An 11,034-nucleotide genomic window follows, 5' to 3' on the forward strand; every position below is an offset into this window, starting at 1 on the left:
TATTGAGTGTCCTTCTTCCCCAGAAACAGCCTAGTGGGAGTGGTTCACCGCTGTGCATTCTGGGAAAGGATGCTTAAGGGGCAGGCGCCATTTTGTTCGCTCTCTCACCTCCTGGCCCGCCTGGCCTAAGGTATGTGACAACTCCTTTTCTGTCTCGGGGCCCTGCTGGCCCAAGGCTACGTGACTACAATTAGGCCCAGAAGTTATCTGGGGCCTACTGGTTCAGAGGTGGTCCTGTGCTGTCTGTCCTGCGGGAAGAAGCCGAGCAATTGAAAGATCTGGGGGAGGACTCATCTTGGAGAGGACCGAGCGAAAGGCTGGTATCTCAAGAGGAGCCTGGTGACTCAATTGGAGGATGCATCCTAACCAATCTACCTCACAGTACTGCTAGATGGCTTAAAGGAACTTTGGTACTGTGTTGCTGTATGAGTTACCATTACTAAATCCTGTGGCAGAGGATCATCCAATTAACACTAAATCCTGTGGCAGAGGATTGTTCAACAATTATTGTTCTCATCAAGTCTGTGGCAGAGACTTTTGTCCGTGCATCATTCCGGCTGCTAGGCCAGTGAGTGAGGCTTATCCGGATGAGCAAGATCCGTTGACTGAAGGTGTACTTGTCTCCGAGATCTCAAGTTCCTTAGTGATCTGTACAAGGAATCTGAACTTTCCCTTAACTCTCTGCTCAAGTTGTTTAATAAAAAAGCATTGAAAAAAAGAACTAATTGACTGGTGCATACATCGGTGTGCGCAAGGCCCAGTATAGACTCTAAGCTTCTGGTATGGTGAACTGTGGGTAGGGGGTGACAGCAAAAACCCAAAATAATAACCAGCAGCTCCTTCAGGGGTCAGTGCTACACATATATTACTTTTATAATCATGTGTTGCATGTCAGTGCAGCTGATCCTCTCCAGCCTCTTTCAATCACTTCCTGTCTACATGCACACACTCCAGTATCTGCTGTACATAATTTCTGTTGTTTTCCTGATCATAACAATGGTGGACCATGCCTGTGCAATGTACACTTGGGTGCCCATAGTCACCATTGGAAGCTCATGTGGCAGGGTGACAGCACAGGAGCACAATTCACAAAGAGTGACAGAAGTGTCTGAACAAGCAGCCTCATGGCAGGATTACCAAGTATTATTTTCATCAATCTGCCAGCATAAACAACAATTGAAAACAATTTTTACATTGCATTGATATGTAAAGCTTATATGCAATTTTATTGATAGGGTTAAGTTACATTTAAAAATGTAATTTAGATGTTTAGTTTATTTTTCTTAGATATCACTCCAAAGTTACAAAAGTATGTAGCACCCTCACTGTTGCTAGTGTAGGTAAATGTAGTTTGGTTCCCCTTTAAGCAGAAAAGCAAGAGTTAATTGTACTTAGGAGAATGTCCTGTCTTCTGGAACTCTCTGGATATTTCCAGAACATAGTGGGTGGAGGGATAGAGGCTGCAGCCTGAATATTTATGGAGTTTCCACCAATCCCTGGGAAGGCGGGCCCAGAAGGTGGGGAGACAGCCCATAAATACGCAGAAGCCTGGCAGTCTGGGTGCAGAGTCCAGGGTCTGCTGCACACGGAAGGCTTTTTATCTTATGTCCATTGCAGAAATTTAACAAACTTTGTAGCAAATTTGTACCTTTTTTGCTGAATAAATAGCAGTTTGTTTCACCATAAATTGGAGGGTCTGGTTCATTATAACCACCTGGTACACTCTCAGTGTTCTAAAGGAATGCTGACACTGCAGCTTTGCTCAGTAGATGTTATTAAACCTTTAGGGTTATCTCACTAAAACTGAAATTCCTATTGCAGGGGGTGCCTAAAATTTGACTTGTATCTTGGTGCAGATGTCTGGGAAAATCACACAAGTAGAAAATTACCTAGGTTGGGGTTCTGTACACCAACAGTACCCATTCACATTCTTTTTTTGCAACCCTTTGCCTCTTAGTCCATAAAGTGGGCTTTGTTGATTTGATGGATTCGTCACTCATTGATTTCAATGGAATTTGGCATCTGAAGTTCTTTGAAATTCACAAAACCCTGCTTGAACCAAAACCAGGGCAGTTTACACCTCCTGTCCTGTTTTCCCCCAAGGGTGATTACAGGGTATGACAGGACACGGAGTGGCACGAGCATCTGTAGCCATTGTGTTCAGCCGACAGACATGACAGAATAAACTCTAAGTACATTTCAAATACATTTACTAGATCATTTTTAATTGAATGGTTATACTCTCCCCATGTCTCCCAGTCCCACTGTACTTACCTCTGTGGGTGATGAGCTGTCAGTGCCCACAGAGTTAATGCAGTGGTTCAGCGTTAGCTCAGCTTTTCATTTTCATTTTTTTTCTAAAAAGGAAACTAACCCTTTAAGTGTGCGGAGGATTTACTGTATTAAGTGCACTTGGAATTTTCTTTGAGTTTATTTGCTGTGTTTTTCTCTTACAAAGCAGCATTTACCAGAATTTGATTCTACTGTTCAGGGTTGTCAAATTTAAAAACCCACAGAAGAAGGAGAAAAACCCTGATAGAGCATGGTCTATTTTTCTCTAAAAGAAAAAAACAAACAAACCTCCTTCCTGACCCCCAAAGGCGATCGAATACTCCCTGGATACACAATCAGCAGTCTTACATTAATAGCTGGTGGTGTTGCTTGCAGGATGCAGAATTTGGGCTGGATGTACTGGTTTACATATTTGGATTGCAAAGTGTGGTTCTCTGTAGAACAGGGTAGTAACCCTTGGTGGTTTCTATCAAAAGTCTCTGTAGAATAGGGTAATACGTTTGGTGGTTTCTATCAAAAGTTTCTGTAGAACAGGGTAGTAATGCTTGGTGGTTTTGGTCAAACTAATTCAACCTATATAGTGCAGCGCAACTTAAACAGTGTGTGATAAAATTCCTTACTGTATTCCTCTCCAGATAAATATTATAGTGAAACTTCAGTCTCAAAATGTTAAACAAATTAAAAAAAGTCCTTTAAAGACCAAGACAATGATGTGTGCAGTAATTATTTGTGAAAACGTGCTCCTCCACCAATGGTGCTCTTCTATAAAATTTCTGTCATCCAATATCAAGTGCACCACTGATACCGGGTGAAAGACCTGCTCACCTCATTCAAGAAACCACAGGATTATCATCATAACTCCTGCGAATACACTGGGATGGTCACCTCTCCTCTCTCCTGGGACTTGGCACATTTCCTTATGCTTATACACCACAAACGAACCGCTGGTTACGGGAGGTTTAACAAACTGTGCTGCAGTGACGAACGTTAAACCATGTAGCCATTTTTAAGGCAATAGTTAATAGATATTCAAACAAATGCCTTGGGGGCGGGGTGGGAGAATTACACAATTAAGGAACTGGAGGTTGCACTGATGGTTTCTGTCAAACGTCTCTGTAGAACAGGGTGGTGATGCTTGGCAGTTTATAAAAAAAAGTCTCTGTAGAACAGGGTAATACACTTGGTGGTTTCAATCAAAATTCTCTGTAGAACAGGGTACAATCAACTTGATGGTTTCTATCAAAAGTCTATGTAGAACAGGGTACAATATGCTTAGTGGTTTCTATAAAAATTCTCAGTGGAACAGGGTACAATATGCTTGGTGGTTTCTATCAAAATTATTCACGGAACAGGGTACAATCAACTTGATGGTTCCTATCAAAATTCTCTGTAGAATAGGGTACAATATGCTTGGTGGTTTCTATCAAAATTCTCTATGGAACAGAGTAATACGCGTGGTTGTTTCTGTCTTCAATCACTGTATAACAGGGTACAAAACTTGAATGCTCCAATGGAGCCAAGGAATGAAGGCATCTGTTGGGAAGTCTTGGTGTGCCTGCAAAACATTAAAAAATGCAGAAAATAGACTGTTACTGTGTATGCTGGCATGTGTTTTTAAAGCGGAGTTCCACCCAAAAGTTGTTCTACTCCTCCCCCCTTCTGGTGCCACATTTGGCACCTTTCGGGGGGGGGGGGGGCGGCACAGAATACCTGTTTTTCACAGGTATCCTGTTCCCACTTCCGGGAGCCTCCGCCGCGGGTATTGACATCACTGCCAGGGCTCCCTCCTCCTCCCTCCTCCTTCCCCGGCAGCCGGGCCAGTAGGAAAGAGGAGCAGAGCCTTGCCCATGCACAGTAGGGTTCCCAGCGTGAAGCCATTAATCTTCTTTGCCGGGTTCCCTTACTCGCAATGGAGGCGGCATGCACCCGACAGCTGATGGAAACATCAGCTGCAGTGCCGACATCGCTGGACTCCAGGACAGGCGTGTCCGATTATTAAAAGTCAGCAGCTGCTGGCTTTTCATTTTTGCAGCGGTGGGCGGACCTCTGCTTTAAGTTGCGCTGCATAGCACTTTTTACAGGTGTTCAATGCATCTTGTTACCCTCTTTCTTTTTTGCAATATACAGTGGGGATGGAAAGTATTCAGACCCCCTTACATTTTTCACTCTTTGTTATATTGCAGCCATTTGCTAAAATCATTTAAGTTAATTTTTTCCTCATTAATGTACACACAGCACCCCATATTGACAGAAAAACACAGAATTGTTGACATTTTTGCAGATTTATTAAAAAAAGAAAAACTGAAATATCACATGGTCTTAAGTATTCAGACCCTTTGCTCAGTATTTAGTAGAAGCACCCTTTTGATCTAATACAGCCATGAGTCTTTTTGGGAAAGATGCAACAAGTTTTTCACACCTGGATTTGGGGATCCTCTGCCATTCCTCCTTGCAGATCCTCTCCAGTTCTGTCAGGTTGGATGGTAAACGTTGGTGGACAGCCATTTTTAGGTCTCTCCAGAGATGCTCAATTGGGTTTAAGTCAGGGCTCTGGCTGGGCCATTCAAGAACAGTCATGGAGTTGTTGTGAAACCACTCCTTCGTTATTTTAGCTGTGTGCTTAGGGTCATTGTCTTGTTGGAAGGTAAACCTTTGGCCCAGTCTGAGGTCCTGAGCACTCCGGAGAAGGTTTTCATCCGGGATATCCCTGTACTTGGCCGCATTCATCTTTCCCTCGTTTGCAACAAGTAGTCCTGTCTCTGTAGCTGAAAAACACCCTCACAACATAATGCTGCCACCACCATGCTTCACTGTTGGGACTGTATTGGACAGGAGATGAGCAGCGCCTGGTTTTCTCCACACATACCGCTTAGAATTAAGGCCAAAAAGTTCTATTTTGGTCTCATCAGACAAGAGAATCTTATTTCTCACCATCTTGGAGTCCTTCAGGTGTTTTTTTAGCAAACTCCATGCGGGATTTCATGTGTCTTGCACTGAGGAGAGGCTTCCGTCGGTCCATAAAGCCCCGACTGGTGGAGGGCTGCAGTGATGATTGACTTTCTACAACTTTCTCCCATCTCCCGACTGCATCTCTGGAGCTCAGCCACAGTGATCTTTGGGTTCTTCTTTACCTCTCTCACGAAGGCTCTTCTCCCCCAATAGCTCAGTTTAGTCGGACGGCCAGCTCTAGGAAGGGTTCTGGTCATCCCAAACATCTTCCATTTAAGGATTATGGAGGCCACTGTGCTCTTAGGAACCTTAAGTGCAGCAGAAATTTTTTTGTAACCTTGGCCAGATCTGTGCCTTGCCACAATTCTGTCTCTGAGCTCTTCAGGCAGTTCCTTTGACCTCATGATTCTCATTTGCTCTGACATGCACTGTGAGCTGTGAAGTCTTATATAGACAGGTGTGTGGCTTTCCTAATCAAGTCCAATCAGTATAATCAAACACAGCTGAACTCTAATGAAGGTGTAGAACCACCTCAAGGATGCTCAGAAGAAATGGACAGCACCTGAGTTAAATATATGAGTGTCACAGCAAAGGGCCTGAATACTTAGGACCATGTGATATTTCAGTTTTTCTTTTTTAATAAATCTGCAAAAATGTGAACAATTCTGTGTTTTTCTGTCAATATAGGATGATGTGTGTACATTAATGAGGAAAAAAATGAACTTAAATAATTTTAGAAAATGGCTGCAAAATAACAGAGTGAAAAATTTGAGGGGGTCTGAATACTTTCCGTCCCCACTGTATGCTATTACTATACAGTGAAGAAAAATTGAACATGTCTTATTTTTTTCATTGCAAACCAATAGAGGGCATTATGGTAAACTGAAACAATAGGAAACAAGGCTATTTTCTGTCTGCTTGCATTTAAACTATGTTGGGCAATGCTGCTTGTGTGAACAAACCCTTACTGGGTGATAAACTATTCTGGAAGAAATCAAATCTAGTTATACTTGAATACTTTTACCTTCATATATACAAAGTCCCATCCTGCCTGAATGCAAGTCCAGCGAGGATCCTCCAAGTTTCTGAAGATAAAGAAGTAACACACATAAATGTAATGAACAGACAACTAAAACAGGCAATAGACTTTATAGGCTGTTCAGACCAGGCAGAACCATCCATGTATAGTAAAAAGAACAAAGAAAAAAATAAACTTACTTCTAGAAGAAGTCCTCCGGAATCTGGTTTTCCATCTGCAAAATATCAAAATTAAATCTGATTTTATAAACCTGAATAGCAAGCTATTGTGGACAGAAGTACATTTAGGGGTCTATTTATAACAGAGGTCAGATGTCATTATCTGCTCTCCATTATACTCCATAGGGCTATGCACACCATGGCCCACATTTTACAGCTAATTCACAATGTGGGGGTCACATTGTTGCTCTGTGATTGGAGGAAAGCTGCTCATCTGTATCTATGGGAATGTTTGACCATTCTTCCAGAAGCACATTTGTGAGGTCAGGCACTGATGTCGGACAAGAAGGCCTGGCTCACAGTCTCCGCTCAAATTCATCCCAAAGGTGTTCTATCAGGTTGGGGTCAGGCCAGTCAAGTTCCTGCACCCCAAACTCGTTCATCCGTGTCTTTATGGACCTTGCTTTGTGCGCTGGTGTGCAGTCATGTTGAAACAGGAAGGGGCCATCCCCAAACTGTTCCCACAAAGTTGGTAAACAAGAAAGGAATGTGGGACTTTGAATGAGGCCATTGAATTATGGAGGTAGAGTTGTTAGTAAACATTATTTATTCATGACAATAGTATGAAACAAGTAAAAAAAGTAATTTCATATATATGCATACAGATGCACACATGTCATGAACATAATGGATACATCGATACATGTATGTCAGCTTGGCAGCACATGAAGATTAACGAATAATTATTGATGAAATGGTATAAATACATATATGTACACATGTCATAGAAACGGCATTTGGCAATAAGGTGAATGATATAAATATTGAACATGATTAATTGTAGATAGAGTACAAGTACAAAGTTGGGAGCATGAATTGTCCAAAATGTCTTGGTAAGCTGACTCTTTAAGAGTTCTCTTCACTGGAATTAAGGGGCCAAGCCCAACCCCTGAAAATCCATACCAGACTGAAGGGCCTGGTATGCTCTTGGAGGGGGAACCCATGCCATTTTTTAAATTTGGTTTAGAATTCCCCTTCAAGATCATTAGAGCATGTCAAAGTCAGATCCGGCGATCCAATTTTGACCCTACTTCAGCCCATTGAATATCACTGAAGTCGGACCAAAGTAGTGCAGGGACTACTTTGAAGTTGGCACAACTTGAAAACGTACTAATATGAATGGTAGTCATTGGAAATCATGGAGAACGACATGTCATGCGACTTTGCAGTCCCAAATTGTAGGACACATCGTACAAGTGTGAAAGGGGCCTAAGTCTGTAGCAAAGTTATCGAGTCCACAAATTATGGTATATATCTAAAAATTGATCAGTCCTGATGTACTGACAGCCTGTCTCATTTCTTGAGGCCCAAAAATGGCAGGAATGTACAAATATCCCCCAAATGACCCCTTTTTGGAATAGTTCAAGGTATTTAGTAAGAGGCATGGTGAGTATTTTGAAGTTGTAATCTTTTTTTTTTACATAATATCACCAGTGCAGTACAGTGTTATACAGTAACTGGTTTGGCGGTGGTAAGAAATACTGACTTGTGACAGTATGCAATAAAAACAAAAAATATACATTTTTAATTTGTTTAATATATATTTTTTTCTTATTACATTTTTTTAAATACAGTGACCAGTGCAATACAGTGTTACCATAGTAGCACTGTGCTACTCTAGAGAGGTGATGAGTTTTTTTTTTTTTTTTTTTTTTACACGCTATGGATTGCTTATAACTGATAATTTTAGTTATAAACAATCATTTTTTTCTGAATGAAAACTATTCATTCAGTGTTTACTATTGTGGTCAGCTGGGATTGGCCACAGCTAATCACCTGGTACAGATAGGCTGTGATTGGCTATCTCTGTACCATATGATCACTGTGACCAATCACAGTTAGCAACACAATTATACACAATGGATGGCTTGAAAGGTAGCCATCCATTGTTTACAACTGTCATGTGACCAATCACAGAGCTCATTGCAAAAGTGCACATCAATGGCATGAAACAAAACCATTCATTGTGTACAATTGTCAAGAGAGTCACGGAGCTAAGTGAGACACTAGGCGCAGGGACGGCATGACAGTGCTGGACAGCACAGTTGCCGACTTAAGAGGAGAAGATTTCCCCTTTTAGAGAAGGGGAGGGGCTGGCAGAGCTGAGTGAGGAGATGTGTGAGAAGGGGAAGTGACATCAGTCGAAGAGCGGTGGAGGAAGAGATTAGTCAGCACACCTCACCGCTCTTCATTTCCCTTGCTTTTAATCCTGTAATGGCGGAAATGGAGGGTTTCCTTGATCAGCTGAGAGCGGCAGTTGCCGCTAACGGTGCGGACTGGCTGCAACAACGGCGGTCGGCGGAACACCGGTGAGCGAGGGGGCCGGCAACACCTCGTGCACAGCGGTCACGGTCGCCAGAGAGATACAGCCCTGAGGTAGGGCTGGGAACGTCCTGCTCAGAACAGCGTTTGACGCCGGTAGGAGATGCCCAGACACCCAGCACGCAGGGGAAGCAGAGGGAAGGTAGAGCAGATGTCCGGGGGACTCGGCGCAAGGTCGGTGTGACTGGGGGAAGGGTGCCCAGCAATACACGCGGCTCTTCCCCCCCGGCACGGCGCAGATGCATGGAACAGCCCGAGGGGTCTGCGAGAGAGGGGCGGAGGGGTCGGGACGCACAAGAGCGCACCGCAGCAAGTGATGCAGCGGCACAGGCGACTGAGACGGCCAGTAGTCCACCGTGAGGCAGGAAAGTGTCAGCCAGAATCACAAGGGCCAGTGGGAGTGGAGGTAACAGACGAACAACACGCACCCCGCGAAATAGTAGGCGCAGGAGTCCATCACCAGGGGCATCCAACGGGTCTGGTGGTAATCAAGGGAGAAGTGGTCGTTCACAGCACCGCAGGTCCTCGGCAACCAGTGCGACCGCAGCTGGGGTGCAACAGGAGGTCAGCAGGATGGAAAACAGCAACATCGGTCGGAAGGAGAGCTGTCCGGGTCTGACGGAGGTGACGACCAAGGACATCAGACAGCGGTGGTTCCAGGAGTGGCGGCTGTTGGGCCCAGTCCTGGGCAGCCCGGTGAGTGCAATTCTTCAAATCCTGTTACTATTTTATTGCATAACTTGTTGGGGTGGAATGAACAGAGGGGATGTTCAGGGTTGGGGGGTGCAGCCAGGTCGGGGGGGCTGAGAACGGGTCGGCTCCACCGCCAGCAGTGGTGACCCAGATAAGGAATGAGGGTTTGCGGGAACTGTTAACAGGTCTTAAAGAGCCAGTAGCACGAGTGGAATCAAGGTCATAAAGCGGTCCAGCTACGGCGTGGACAACGGAGAGGACTCCCCCGCAGACGGGGGCCGCCCCACCAGTTGTGGACGACGTACCGGTTTCGCCTTTGGCGGCTGTTGCAACGGTTGGGGTGTCCCCCAGTACGTCAGCAGTGGCTACGACTTCGGGGGATCAGGGGAAGACAACGGACAAAAAGGCAGATTCAGTTAGATTGGCAGACGCGGCGAGGAGTGAGGTATATGTCTGCTTTGAAGGCCCATTGGGGGCTCATTTAAAAGCAGAGATAAAGGAAAAAATATGGAAGGGCGAATACGTGGAAATTTTCACGTTGCTGCCTTTGGAAAAATTTAATCTGGATAGGTTAAAACCAGTCGAAGGCAAGAAGGAGGATGAAGAAAAGCGGAGGTATCGCTTAATTCTGTGCACATTTTCCAATTGGCTGCAAGCGTTTGCCATTTTGGCAAGTGTGGTAGGCGAGAAGGCGCCTGAGAATTGTTCAGCGCTGTTCGCGTACCTGGAGGCCATTAGTGAGGCTCATAGGACGTATGGGGGCATGGCGTGGCTGTGCTATGATGAACAATTTCGTCAAAGGATGGCAGTGAGACCGAATCTGCGCTGGGATCACAAGGATATCAGCCTGTGGATGAGGTTGATGACGGCAGCGAAGGCCCCTAGTCAGTTTTTTCAGGCAGGGGTCGGAGGTTCAGCAGCTCCAGGACAACCGACCGAGAAGAGATGGGGTTATTGCTGGCAATTCAATGAAGGAACCTGCAGATTTGGCTCCAACTGTCGCTTCAAGCACTTGTGCTCCGGCTGCGCGGGATCCCATGCATTGGCAAAATGTTTTAAAAAGGGAAAAGGTCGTACCGGAGATACTTCGGGTAAGAGGGAGGACTCCGGTGTGGGTGGAAAGGATGCTGCCTTTCCTCAATAGATACCCCGACCGGGCAGCGGCCGCCACGTTGGAAGCAGGTTTTACGAATGGTTTTCATATTCCTTGTTCTCTGGCGGCAGTTCTGCCCGATGCCAAGAATCTGCGGTCGGTCTTGCTGCATTCAACAGTGGTTACAGAAAAATTGGGGAAGGAGGTTTCACTGGGAAGCATGGCGGGCCCTTTTCAGGAAGTACCGCTACAGGGGTTGGTGGTTTCCCCTTTGGGTGTGGTACCCAAAAGAGAGCCGAACAAGTTTAGACTCATACACCACCTCTCTTTTCCAAAGGGAGGGTCGGTTAATGACGCAATTGCACCAGAAGACTGTGCGGTTACGTACACATCTTTTGACGCAGCGGTGGCATGGGTTCGAAAATATG

This window comes from Aquarana catesbeiana, linkage group LG13 (genome assembly GCF_042186555.1).
Source record: "Aquarana catesbeiana isolate 2022-GZ linkage group LG13, ASM4218655v1, whole genome shotgun sequence".
Lineage (NCBI taxonomy): Eukaryota > Metazoa > Chordata > Amphibia > Anura > Ranidae > Aquarana > Aquarana catesbeiana.